We start from the raw sequence: 14,127 nt of genomic DNA on the forward strand, positions 1-14,127 counted from the left end.
GAAGACACTTTTTGTAAGCAATGATACCAGCCATTCAGCCGATTCCTAAAGAACTGAGGGCCCTGGGAAATTAACCATGTCAATACAGTTTTTTTTTTTTAACATTATTAACTGAATAAAAATGGGTGTCCTTTAAAGATTTTTTAAGATCAGAGAATAAAAAGAAGTTAGAAGGGCCAAATCAGGATTATAACATGGATTCCTAATGATTTCTCATCAAAACTCTTGCAAAATTGGCATTGTTTGATGAGAGGAATGATCAGGAGCATTGTCACAGTGAGGAAGGACTTTCTAGTGAAGATTTCCAGGGCATTTTTCTGCTAAAGCTTTGACTAACTTTCTCAAAACATTCTCATAATAAGCAGATGTCATGGTTCTTTGGTCCTCCAGAAAGCCAACAAGCAAAATGCCTTGAGTATCCCAAAAAACTGTTGCCGTGATCTTTGCTTTTGACCTATACATACTTTTGCTTTGACTGGACCACTTCTACCTCTTGGTAGCCACTGCTTTGAATGTGCTTTGTCTTCAGGATGGTACTGATAAAGTCATATGTCATCTCCATTTACAATTCTTCAAAAAACTTCTTCAGGACCGTTTGATCCTGCTGGCTTACAATTTTCATTGAAAGCTCTGCTCTTGTCTGCAGCTGATCTGGGCTCAACCATTTTGGCACACATTGAGCAGAAAGCTTGCTCAACTTTAACTTTTCAGTCAGAATAGTATAAGCTGAACCAAATGATACATGTATACAATGTGTAATGATCAAACCAATGTAATTAGCATGCCAATCACCTCAAACATTTGTCATTTATTTGTGTTGAGAACACTCAAAATCCTCTCTTCTAGTATAATTTTAAAACAAAAAGTGTGATACCTCCAATTTTGTTTTTTCTTTCTCAGTATTACTTTGGCTATTTAGAGTTTTTTGAGATTCTATATGAATTTTAGGAGTGTTTTTTTTCTATTTCTGTTGAGATGCCATTAGAATTTTGATAGGGATTGAGTTAAATCTTTATATTGTTTTCGGTAGTATGGACATTTTACCAATATCAATTCTTCCAATCCATGAACACAGACCATATGGTAATTCTACTTTTAATTTTTTTTTGACCTTGAAGACATTAGGCTGAATGAAATAACCCAGTTACAAAAAGATAAATATTGTATGATTCTACTTACATGAGTTACCTAGAGTAGTCAGATTCACAGAGACAGAAAGTAGAATGGTGGCTGCCAGGCACCGGGGGGAGGACAGAATGGAGAGTTACTGTTTAATGTGTACAGAATTTCAGTTTGGGAAGAAGAAAAGTTCTGGGAATAGATGAAGACGATGGTTGCACAACAATGTGTACCTAACACCACTGAACTGTACACTTAAAAATGATTAAAACAATAAATTTTATGTTATTTTTATTTTACCACAATTTAAAAAAATATATTCACCTATGAAAAAGGAGAGAGACCAACCCAAATTGGTTAATTGACTTTCCAATGTCAAACAATTAGCAGTACAGCAGGGATTAAGAACAAGTTCTCCTACAAAAGGTCCACAATTTTCCCACCAAACCATGAATGAAAAGAAAAATAATTATGGGCATGTAATACCTCCCCATATTGGTATTTGGATCACCTCTGGTCCAGTATTACAATATTCCAAATATTCCAAATATGCCTCTGCTTGTTCTACTCCAGTTCTTTGCTGACACCTACTAGGCACCCAGTTAGCCAGGCCTCCCATTAAAGCAGAGACTTCAAATGATAGAAATGAAAGCTGTCCCCTTTCCTCCCCTATTCAGACATTGCTGTGCCTCAAAAGCAGCAACCTGAGGCAATCTATCACAACATTGCACTCCAGGAATTTTAAGGGGAATCTCAGGAAAGCCTTGGCTATCAAAGATCGGTCATTTTGCTTCCAAACTCAATTAAGCTTTTTAAATGGGACATTGATTCCTAAGGAACACTGCCAACACTCTGCCCCATGTTTATCACACATTAAAAAAATAAAAAGAATTGCTAAGTCAGCTCATCAAGAAGGAAGAAAAATGGAGCAGGTAGGCGTCACTGCCGCCAGACCCCACCCCCAGCCTGGGTGAGTGTGTGCCAACCAGAGAGGCACCCCCAGAGAGGTCCAAGAGCTGTGGTGACCACATGCCCTGAGGTACAAGCGCAACTCAGCAGGTAGGTGTTGCCACCACTGGACCCCACCCCCAGCCCAGGTGAGTGCGTGCCGACCAGAGAGGCCCCCCCAGAGAGGTCCAAGAGCCATGGCAACCATGCACCCTGAGGTGCCCATGTGGGAACAGGTAGGTACTACTGCTGGACTCCCAGCCCAGGTAATCCGCATGGCCCAGAGAGGCCCGAACCTTCTGCCCACAGGCACTGCGGTAGCCATGCCAAATTGGCAGTCCCATCAGAATCCTAGCCAGACAATAGTGTCCAACGAGTGGACTGCGAAATCCCTTGCCACAATGACTAAACACCAAAGGAAAGATAACAGAAATATGAAAAATCAAGAAAGTACACCACTAAAGGATAATAACTCTCAAGCTCTAGATCCTAAAGAACAAGAAGCCCTTGAAATGACTGACAAGGAATTTTGAGCAATAATTCTGAGGAAACTAAATGAGATACAAGAAAACTCAGCTAGACAACACAATGAAATGAGGAAAAATATACAGGACCTGAAAGAAGAAATGTACAAGGAAATCAGTGTCCTTAAAAAGAATGTAGCCAAGCTTGCCAAGCTGAAGAATTCATTCAACAAAATAAAAAACATAACAGAGTTTAACCAGCAGGCTTGCAGAAGCAGAAGAGAGAACTTCTGACCTTGAAGATGGGCTGCTTGAAATAACACAGGCAGACAAAAAAAAAAGGAAAAAAGAATTAAAAACATTGAAGAAAATCTAAGAGATATCAGACAACCTTAAGCACTTGAATATCCGAGTCATGGGTATTCCAGAAGGGGAGGAAAAAGGAGATTGCCTTGAAAACATATTCAACAACACAGTGGCAGAAAACTTCTCAGGTATAGGAAAAGACACAGATCTTCAGATTCAGGAAGCTCAAAGATCCCCAACTGTATTCAACCCAAAAAGGTCTTCTCCAAGACATGTTATAGTCAAATTGGCAAAACTCAAAGACAAAGAGAGAGTCTTAAAAGCTGCAAGAGAGAAGTGTCAAGTCACCTATGAGGGAGCCCCAATCAGACTAACATCAGACTTTTCATCACAAACCCTAAAAGCCAGAAAGGAATGGGATGCTATATTCAAAACACTAAAAGATAGAAATTGCCAACCAAGAAAACTTTACCCTGAAAGGCTATCCTTCTGAAATGAAGGGCAAATAGTATGTTTCTCAGACAAAAACTGCAGGAGTTCACTACCACACAACCACCCTTACAAGAAATTCTCAAGGGAGTACTGGGTTTGGTACCTGAAAAATAACTACCACTGCCATAAAAACTCAAGAAAAATCAAAACCCATTAGTAATATAAAAATGCTAACAATGAAGAGAAAAAAAAAAAAGTTTATCCACCACCCAAGAAGCCAACAAATACAGAAGACAAACAGTAAATCAGAAAGAAAAGAACAAAAGACACTTAAGATATCCAAACAAAAATCAATAAAATGCTAGGAGTAAATCAACACTTTTCAATAACAACTCTTAATGTAAAAGGAATAAATTCCCCACTCAAAAGACACAGACTGACTGACTGGATTAAAAAGGTTGACCCAACTATATTCTGCCTTCAAGAGACTCACCTCACATATAAAGACACATATAAAGACACACATAGACTAAGAGTGAAAGGATGGAAAAAGATTTACCATGCAAATAGAAATGAAAAACAAGCTGGAGTAGCTATTCTTATATCTCATAAAATAGACTTTAAACTAAAAACCATAAAAGAGACAATGAGGGACACTACATAATGATAAAAGGACTGATCCATCGAGAAGACATAACAATCATAAATACGTATGCACCCAATGTCGGAGCAGCCAGATTTATAAAACAAACTCTATTAGACCTAAAGAAGGAGATAGACACTAATACCATAATAGCAGGGGACCTGAACACCCAACTATCAATATTGGACAGATCATCTAAGCAAAGAATCAGCAGAGAAACACAAGATCTAAACAAGACTCTAGACTTGGCAGATATCTACAGAACATTCCATCCAACAACCTCAGAATATTCATTCTTCTCATCAGCACTTGGATCATTCTCCAGGATAGATCACATGTTAGGCCACAAATCAAGTCTCAATAAATTCAAAAAAATTGGAATTATCCCATGTATTTTTTTCAGATCACAATGGATTAAAACTAGAAATCAATAACAAACGAAATTCTGGAAACTATACAAACACATGGAAATTAAACAGCATTCTACTTAATGACACATGGCTCCAAGAAGAAATAAAACAGGAAATCAAAAAATTTATTGAAACTAATGAAAACAATGATACATCATACCAAAACCTGTGGGATGCTGCAAAAGCAGCATTAAGGGGGACATTTATCGCATTAAATGCCTACCTCATAAGAATGGAAAGATGGCAAGTGAACAACGTAATACTTCACCTTAAAGAACTAGAAAAACAAGAACAATCTAAACCCAAAGTTAGCAGATGGAAAGAAATCATTAAGATCAGAGCAGAACATAATGAAATTGAAACCCAAAAAACAATACAAAAGATCAATGAATCAAAAAGTTGGTTTTTTGAAAAGATAAATAAAATTGACAAACCATTAGCATGCTAACAAAAAAAAAGAGAGAAGACCCAAATAACAAAAATTAGAAATGAAAAAGGTAATATTACAACTGATACCTCAGAAATACAAGAAATCATTAGTGACTACTACAACAACTATATGCCAACAAATTTGAAAATCTGGAGGAAATAGATAAATTTCTGGACACACACAAACTGCCAAAACTGAGCCAAGAAGATGTAGAAAATCTGAACAGACCAATAACAATAAAAGAGATTGAAGCTGTTATCAGAAGGCTCCCAACAAAGAAAAGTCCAGGACCATATGGGTTCACAGCAGAATTCTACCAAACATTCAAAGAGGAATTGACACCAATTCTCTACAAACTATTCCAAAACACTGAAACAGAGGCAATTCTCCCAAACTCATTCTATGAAGCAAACATCACCCTAATAACAAAAGCAGATAAGATAAAACAAAAAAAGAAAATTACAGGCCGATATCCTTGATGAATATAGATGCAAAAGTCCTCAATAAAATGCTAGCTAACAGAATAGAGCAACACATATGCAAAATTATCTACCATGATCAAGTGGGATTCATCCCAGGGATGCAAGGTTGGTTCAACATACGCAAATCAATAAATGTGATACACCATATCAATAAAATCAAACACAAGGACCAATGATCACCTCTATAGATGCTGAAAAGCATTTGACAAAATTCAACACTTGTTCATGATAAAGACTGTCCACAAGTTAGGTATAGATGTAAAGTATCTCAACATAATTAAAGCCATATATAATAAACCCACTGCCAATATCATCCTGAATAGGGAAAAGCTAAAAGCTTTTCCTTTAAGAACAGGAACTAGACAAGGATGCCCACTCTCACCACTCCTATTCAACACAGTGTTGGAAGTACTAGCCAGAGCAATCAGAGAAGAGAAGGAAATAAAGGGCATCCAGATTGGAAAAGATGAAGTCAAACTGTCCCTATTTGTAGATGACATGATCCTATGTAACAAACAGCCTAAAGCCTCTACAAAAAAACTCTTGGAGGTGACAAATGATCTTAGCAAAGTTGCAGGATACAAAATCAACACACAAAATTCAGTAGCATTTCTATTCTCCAATAGTGAACATGCAGAAAGAGAAATCATGAAAGCTAGCCCATTTCCAATAGCCACTAAAAAAATAAAATACTCAGGAATAGAGTTAACCAAGGATGTGAAAAATCTCTATAATGAGAACCATAAATCACTGTTGAGAAAAATTAAAGAGGACACAAGAAGATGGAAAGATACCCCATGCTCTTGGATTGGAAGAATCAACACTGTGAAAATGTCCATACTACCCAAAGTGATATACAAATTCAATGCAATACCCATCAAAATTCCAATGACATTTTTATCAGAAATGGAAAAAACTATCCAGACATTTGTATGGAATAACAAAAGATCATGCATAGCCAAAGCAATGCTGAGCAAAAAAAAAATAAAGCTGGAGGCATAACACTACCTGACTTTATACTAGAAAGCTATAATAACCAAAACAGCATGGTACTGGCATAAAAACAGACACACTGATCAATGGAATAGAATAGAGAATCCAGAAATCAACCCACACACCTACAGCCATCTGATCTTTGACAAGGCGCCAAGCCTAGACACTGGGGAAGAGACTGCCTCTTCAGCAAATTGTGCTGGGATAACTGGATATCCATATGCAAGAGAATGAAAGTAGACCCATACCTCTCACCATATACCAAAATCAACTCAAAGTCGATTAAAAAATTAAATATACACCCTGAAACCATAAAACTTTTTAAAGAAAACACAGGAGAAACACTCCAGGAAGTGGGACTGGGTACAAACTTCATGAATATGACCCCAAAAGCATGGGCAAACAAAGGAAAAATAAACAAATGGGATTATATCAAACTAAAAAGCTTCTGCACAGCAAAAGAAACAATTAACAGAGTTAAAAGACATCCAACAGAGTGGGAGAAAATATTTGCAAAATATACATCTGACAAAGGATTAATATCCAGAATATACAAGGAACTGAAATAACTTTACAACAAAAAAACAAGTAATCCAATTCAAAAATGAGCAAAGGAGCTAAATAGGCATTTCTCAAAGGAAGATATACGAATGGCCAACAGACACATGAAAAAATGCTCAGCATTACTCAGTATTTGGGAAATGCAAATCGAAACCACACTGAGATACCATCTCACCCCAGTTAGGATGGCTAATATCCAAAAGACTGTGAATGATAAATGTGGGCAAGGTTGCCGAGAAAAAGGAACTCTCATACACTGTTGGTGGGACTGCAACATGGTGCAGCCTCTATGGAAAATAGTAGGGAGGCTCCTCAAACAACGGGAGATAGATCTACCATATGACCCAGTTATCCCACTGCTGGGAATATACCAGAGGAATGGAAATCATTAAGTTGAAGGTATACCTGTACTTCAATGTTCGTTGCAGCACTATTTACAATACCTAAGAATTGGAACCAGCCCAAATGTCCATCATCAGATGAGTAGATACGGAAAATGTGGTATATCTACACAATGCAATACTACTGTGCTATAAAAATGAATGAAATACTGCCATTTTCAACAACACGGATGGACCTAGAGAAAATTATATTCAGTGCAATGAGTCAGGCAAAGATAGAAAAATACCACATGTTCTCACTTATTTGTGGGAGCTAAAAATAAAATAAATGCACAAATAAACTGGGGGGGAGGGAAGAAGACACAACAATCACAAACCCCTGAGGTTGTTACAACAAACGAACAAATATGAGGTTGTTGGGAGGGAAGCGGGAAAGGGATGGGGGAGGGAGGTTTCAGTAATGGGCCACAATAATCAACCACATTGTATATTGATTAAATTAAATTAAATTAAAAATTAAAAAAAGAAGGAAGAAAAATATAGCCTTGCTTTAGGCCATCCTGTTGCAAAATCCTCAAAATTTATCATGCAGCTGCCATGGAAGCACAGATTTCCTGTTGCTACCTGCCTCTCCATTCTGACACCTGTAGACAAGTTAAAAATCAACAGTATGTAAGAATCAAACAAAGAGCAAAGGTTGTTTCTCTACAGTCCTAATAATCCTTGAAAACAATAAAGCACTAGATACAACCTTGCTGCACTGTCCTAAACTACAAAATTCCCAACACCAAAATAAACTATACATAGAGCAAAGATTTAATAATAAAAAACAAAGTTAAAAGTGCTGGAAGAAAACATGGGTAAATTGTACTACACCTTATAATCTTGGGGTGAGGAAGACCTTTAAACACAACACAAAATGCATATAACAACATAAAAATATAGAGCATCTGTAAAGCCAAAACTATGAAAGTCAAAAGGCAATTGACAGTATAGGAGAAATATTTGCAACAAAACAGATAAAAAGACTATTATTCTTCATGTACAATGTACACTTTACAAATCAATTTTTCAAAATTTCTATTATTGTAAAATATATATAACATAAAATTTACCATATTAACCATTTTTAAGTGTCCAGTTCAGTGGCATTAAATGCATTCACAATGTTATGTAACCAATCACCACCACCCGTCTCCAGAACTAATTTTTTTATAGTCCCAAACTGAAACTTCATATCCATTAAACAATAACTCCCTATTCTACCCCACCCAGGCCCTGCTAACTACCATTCTACTTTCTGTGTCTATGAATCTGACTACTCTTATGTAAGTAGAATCATACAGTATTTGCCTTTTTGTCACTGGCTTATTTCACTCAGCATAATGACCTCAAGTTTCATCCACAGTGCAGCATGTGTCAGTATTTCCTCCCTTTTGAAGGCTGAATAATATTCCATTGTACAGACATACCACATTTTCTTTATCTATCTTCTGCCTTTTTGCTACTGTATACAAATCAATGTTTTAAAAAGATAAATAATCCAGTTAATGGGCAAACTACAGGAGGCCTGGGGCATGGTCCCTGCAGAAGGCTACTGAAAGGGAAAAGATAAGTCTGCAAAGACAGTAGCAGTCACTAGGGTCTAGAGTGATAAAACTGGAGATTTGAAGCAGGATCAGTGTCCCTCACATGTTTTTTGCTGAATTCTGAAGCTGCTTCGGAGATTAAAGTGTTTTTGCGCATTTTTAATCTCTTGCAGCTGCCTTCCGCCTCTCTGAGCTGCCTGCCCGGGGTGTTCCTCAAATTCTCTCTCCAAGTACTAGTTGTTGTATTTCTTTGTTTTTTTGTTGTGCTTGAGTTTGTTAGCACTCTGGTTACAAAGCTACTTCAATTCTGAGTGGCCAGCTCCTCCCCTATTTTTCCCTTAAGCCCCGTTACTTTAGTGTGTGATTTTGCAGAATCCCATGTTTTTCAGGAACGTATATAGCAAAAACAGCTTTACCTCCATACTCAAGAACAAAGAAGACATTTCGTGTCTACTACCTTAGAAAGAGGAAGAAAGCTAAGTAATAGGCTGAAAGTGCAAAAAAAAGACAAAAGTAAAATGTGTAAAAAAAAAAAAAAAACATGAGAGCTCTCGAGAATAACCTATTTGCTCATTTGCAATTATAGAGTGATTTCATATTCTATTAATGTACTAACTGTGACATATATAGATTTTCATATGTTACTAGTTCAAGGTTTGAACAAGAAAGCAGGAATCTTTTCTTCCAGTTAAACAATAATGCTTGCTGTAAGGAACAAAATTGTCATAACACAAAGGTGAGGGCTTCTTAATTGCAGGCACTGTCAGCACACTGTTCCTTGGAATTAGTAATTCATCTTTAGAAGTAAAAGATTCTCGGTTAGATGCTAAAGGTCTCAGCTACATCCCCACCCCCACACCAAGCCACGTATTTCATTTTTCAAATGTTTAATATCAAAACAATTTTAGAATGACTACAATTCTTGTAATCTATCAGGTATATAAAATTATAAACACCACAACTTTTCATTTATCTAGAACATTTTCTAAGCATTAAAAACATCTGCCTAGTAAGCAAGGTAGTGTCTCTTAAAAATGAGTGTTTTTAGGGATCCCCTTGGCATCTAAGATGCACATTCCTTTCATTTCTCTGAATCTGTCAGTGAGGAGCTAGAAGAAGTGTTAACAAAAAAAAAAAACAGACAATGTGGGAAGCTGTGAAGGGGCTGTGAACTTTGCCTGACAACAGGCAATATGATGTCTGTTTAGAAATCACCAGCAAGAAAGAAAAAAAGAAAAACAAAAATAATACAAAGCAAATACATTCACTATATAGCCAATATCTGTAAGGCATTGTGCCTGGTACTATAAGAACACTGGCCACAGAAGCAAAAAGTGGGTGGGAAACACTGGGACCTGAATACAGTTGTGCCAGTATTTGCGTGTATTTAATTATCCCGTAGCTAAAGTGATGTCATATGTAGGTTTCCACTCTCACAGAACACTAGCAGGAATTTCTGCTCTAGGATTTTAAAAAGTGACAGGAAGAGGGATGGTGTCTCATAAAATGCCCAACTGAACCAAGGGGGCCTTTCTCATTATGCCTGGGGAAGAGCTGTCTAATGCGACACACTGGTGAGGCTGGAATAACAGGAGCATTCTGCAGATGGGCCAGGGGATACTCCTGTAGGGATAGACCTGAAAAGAAATCAGTATGTGCCGAAGTCCAGCCCATAGAAAGGCAGCTTTAGCCAGGAGGGGAGACACACCAGCTCTGCCGCCACTGCTGACTGCTTATCACTTAAACTCTCCATTCGTCCATTCCTCCATGTATGAAGTGGGACTGAGGCAGCAACAGTATAGGGACAAGACCCAGGAACCTACTCATAAATATTCAGGCTGGATCAGCACTACCACCTCTTTGCCTGGCAGTAAATGGACTCATAATGCACTGGCAACAGCTAAACCACACAGTCAATCAGCATGCTACACTGTCACATACCTGTACACAAGGAGGAGCAAAGGTGCAGATGACTACCATTATGACCTTTCACCTGTAATGGACAGGACAAGGTTAAGGGAAGTAACTCATGCACATGACTGGAAATTCCAGAATGACCTTTCACACGTAACGAACAAGGTTAAGGGAAATAATTTCTGTGCATGACCAGAAGCTTATACTAAATCATTAGGCCTTAATTACCTTAGATCCTCCTTCACAGGGGAATGTTCCTCCCCTTAATTAGGATAGAGAAACACCCCCATCCCAGGACAATATATAAACGCTCCCCTTGAGAACACTCAAGCTGGTTCTCATTTTCCTTCTGAGGCTGCCTATGTGCACACATTGGCGCATATTCTCTCTGCACAATAAAGTCCAATTATTTGTATGTTCATCTATCTCTTTCCTTTTGTTCGTGTTGAGTGAGTTCGTTGGACTGTGGACTCCAATTGGTACCAACTAAGGTTCTCCTGATTTGGTTTGATCAAGAACCTAGTTAAGCCATCCGGTAACTGGACAAGTAATAATGTACAAGATATCAAGATCACAAATATTCTCTACTAAAGCGATTTGAGTTCTTTGGAAGAAAAACAACATTAAACCAATGAATCATTGTGACTCAACATCGGGTTGGGGGAGAAGTGAAACAGTGAAAATAGTTCCAAAAACTAAACAGCACAGAATCCAATCCATTAAAATATTCTCTCCAAAGTATTCATAAAATTTCAATAAATGTTCCTTATGCTTCTCAGGACAAACTCCTGCACCCCCACATTTTCTCACCATTCCCAGTATCAAAACCAGCTCGTTGCCAATGCCATATTAGGGCCCAAGCAAAGTACATGGTTAAGACTTGTTCCACTGACCAGACACCACCACAAAGGCAGCAGATAAGAGCTAGCGCTGGACACCTCCTGAGGAAAGGCACAGCAAAATCAAGAACACTGCTAGCTAGTCTCATCTGTGTTTAGCTTTGTGTTCCCTTCTCTTTTTGATGATATACATTTAAATAACAAAATATTTTGCATAGCCTTTTCACATCTTTCTTTCAAAGTAACTTTTAGAAATAAAGCAATGCCTGGAAAAAGAGGTATACATTGTACTTAGTACAGCAAGATCAAATTGGGGAATAACTATTTGTTAAAAGCATAAATCACTTTTGAAATGCAAGGTACTCCCAGGGCAAGGGTATTTAAATAAGAATTTCTGAGTCATGAACTGAGCCGTTAAAAAGCTAAATACAATGGTTAATAACACAGAGCTTTGAAAACAAAAGCACATATTATTTAAGCATTAAAAAGTCATTGTGTATTCGTCTAATTGGCAATATAAAAACACGAAAAACTAACTTGTTATAAATTACAGAGGAAATTGGAACAGCAATTAAGAATTGTCTTAGCAATCAGAGGCTGATGACTAGCTCGTGACTCATAATTTCTTTGCTTCTTAGTTATATATGTAGAGAGAGGTGTTAGGTCAGTGAACATAAGAACTTTCAGAGAGATGAACAGAGACAGAGAGAGTGCGGGTTGGGGGAAAAGATGAAATGCAAGTCAGTTTACAATTTTTATGTTGGATCTTCCAATAACTGGGTTTGATAAGGGAGAAGTAAGAGAACCCCAGGTTTCAAGGAAGATTTGTGTCACCTACATATTCGCTGCACTATGCAAATTATCTATGGCTCTTCCAAAGCAGCATGAGGTAATGGAAATCAAAGAGAGGTGTTTAAAACTCAGCATCACAATTCATTAGCTCTGTGACCTTAGTGAAGTTAATTAGTCTCTTAACTTTCTCATCTATAAAATAAGATTTAATACTATCTACTTCACAGAGCTAGTGTGAAGTTGTAGGACTATAAGGATGCTATAATAAACGCGATCTGCTTCTGTATGATGCTTGCTGTTAGCTTGGTGTAACCAGCGCCATTTTAGGATGCCCTGCCATTTTAAGCAGACTTGGAAAGTCCCCACAGAGTTCACTCAGAGTTCACCCTGTTCCAGGAAGGGAGTATGCTTACCCAATTCCAGGAACAGCATGACTAGTTCCTTATCTGTAACTACCCAGAGGGGGGAAGAGGGGAGGAGTAGACCGCTGGTCAATACCTCAGTCCTTCCTTTGCCCGCCAAAAGCTAAAAGCCCAATGGTTTTAAAAATTGCTTAAAGTGGGCCAAGCCCGTGGCGCACTGGGGAGAGTGCGGCGCTGGGAGCGCGGCAACGCTCCCGCCACGGGTTCGGATCCTATATGGGACTGGCTGGTGCACTCACTGGCTGAGTGCCGGTCATGAAAAAGACAAAAAAAAACAAAACAACAACAACAACAAAATTGCTTAAAGTGGCCAATAAACGGCATGCAACCCATCCTGTTACCAAAGTCTGCCTACCAAACTGTATAAAAGATGCTTGAGTTAAGAGCTCGGGGCCACTTCTGTCCTGGAGACTGAGCGACCCCAGCATGTTGGAATAAACTCCTCTTGCTTAATTGCAATGGTCTCTGTCTCATGGTCTTTGTGAGGTGAGCCATCCCGATGAGTGGGATTTGTGCATGGTGCACAGGTCTCACATTTTGGTGCATTGGCCAGGAAACGGCTCTCTCTCTGGGAGCAGAGACTAGAGAACGGAGGATCGCTTGAGCAGGTACTGCAGTTGTCTGTCTGTCTGCTGTGTCTGTCTTTGTGTTTTTGTTGTTTGCTGTAATCTGCTCTCGGCTTTTTGGTGGCTCCGGGACAGGGTCTTCGGTCTGGTTTCGGGTTTCCAGAGGCTCCGAGATGGAGTCACCAGTCTGTAGCAGTCACAGCGGCAGGTAGATGTACCGGCACGTCGCGGCCACAGGGATCCTGGAGAACGCTCCAGATTCCTCTGTTGGAGACGAACAGGTTCGGCTCCACAGTAGATCTCTAGGAAGTAGACCCCTCCCAAGTTCTCTGATAATCAGGTTGTGGCGCCCATGGCAGGGGCGCATCAGTGTTTTGGTTTTTGTTTTGTCTGGTTGCGTGTGTGTTGGGACTGACGACTTTCTGGGGCGATATGGGGCAGACTGTCTCAACCCCTTTAAATCTGACTCTGAAATACTGGACTGACGTGAAGGCCAGGGCTCATAATCTGTCTGTACAGGTTAAAAAGGATAAATGGGCAACACTTTGTTCTTCGGGGTGGCCGACTTTCCAACTCGGGTTGCCCGCCGAAGGCTCCTTCTCTCCGCCGCTGAGCGCGGCTGTAAAGAGAAAAATTTTTGGTTTCAATTCTAAAAGTCACCCAGACCAGGTCCCTTATATCATTGTCTGGGAAGATCTGGTCGCGGACCCTCCTCTGTGGGTCCATCCCTTTGTTCCCCTAACAGGTCCATTGTTTGTGCTTGCTCTCCAAGAGATGGAAAAGAAACCGGAAGTCTTACCTCCCTCCGACTCGGATTTGCTTCTCCTAGACCCTCCTCCTCCCTATCCCCCTTCCCTTCATCCACAGGCAGCCCAG

At 39.1% G+C, this 14,127-nt stretch overlaps 1 protein-coding gene across 1 annotated transcript in view; it reads right to left on the reverse strand.

Annotated features, from left to right (window-relative positions):
- AVEN (apoptosis and caspase activation inhibitor) overlaps positions 1–14,127 on the reverse strand; it is a 165,117-nt gene that overhangs the window by 32,865 nt on the left and 118,125 nt on the right. The window lies entirely within an intron of this gene.

The sequence above is a fragment of the Cynocephalus volans genome, chromosome 3 (genome assembly GCF_027409185.1).
Source record: "Cynocephalus volans isolate mCynVol1 chromosome 3, mCynVol1.pri, whole genome shotgun sequence".
Classification (NCBI taxonomy): domain Eukaryota; kingdom Metazoa; phylum Chordata; class Mammalia; order Dermoptera; family Cynocephalidae; genus Cynocephalus; species Cynocephalus volans.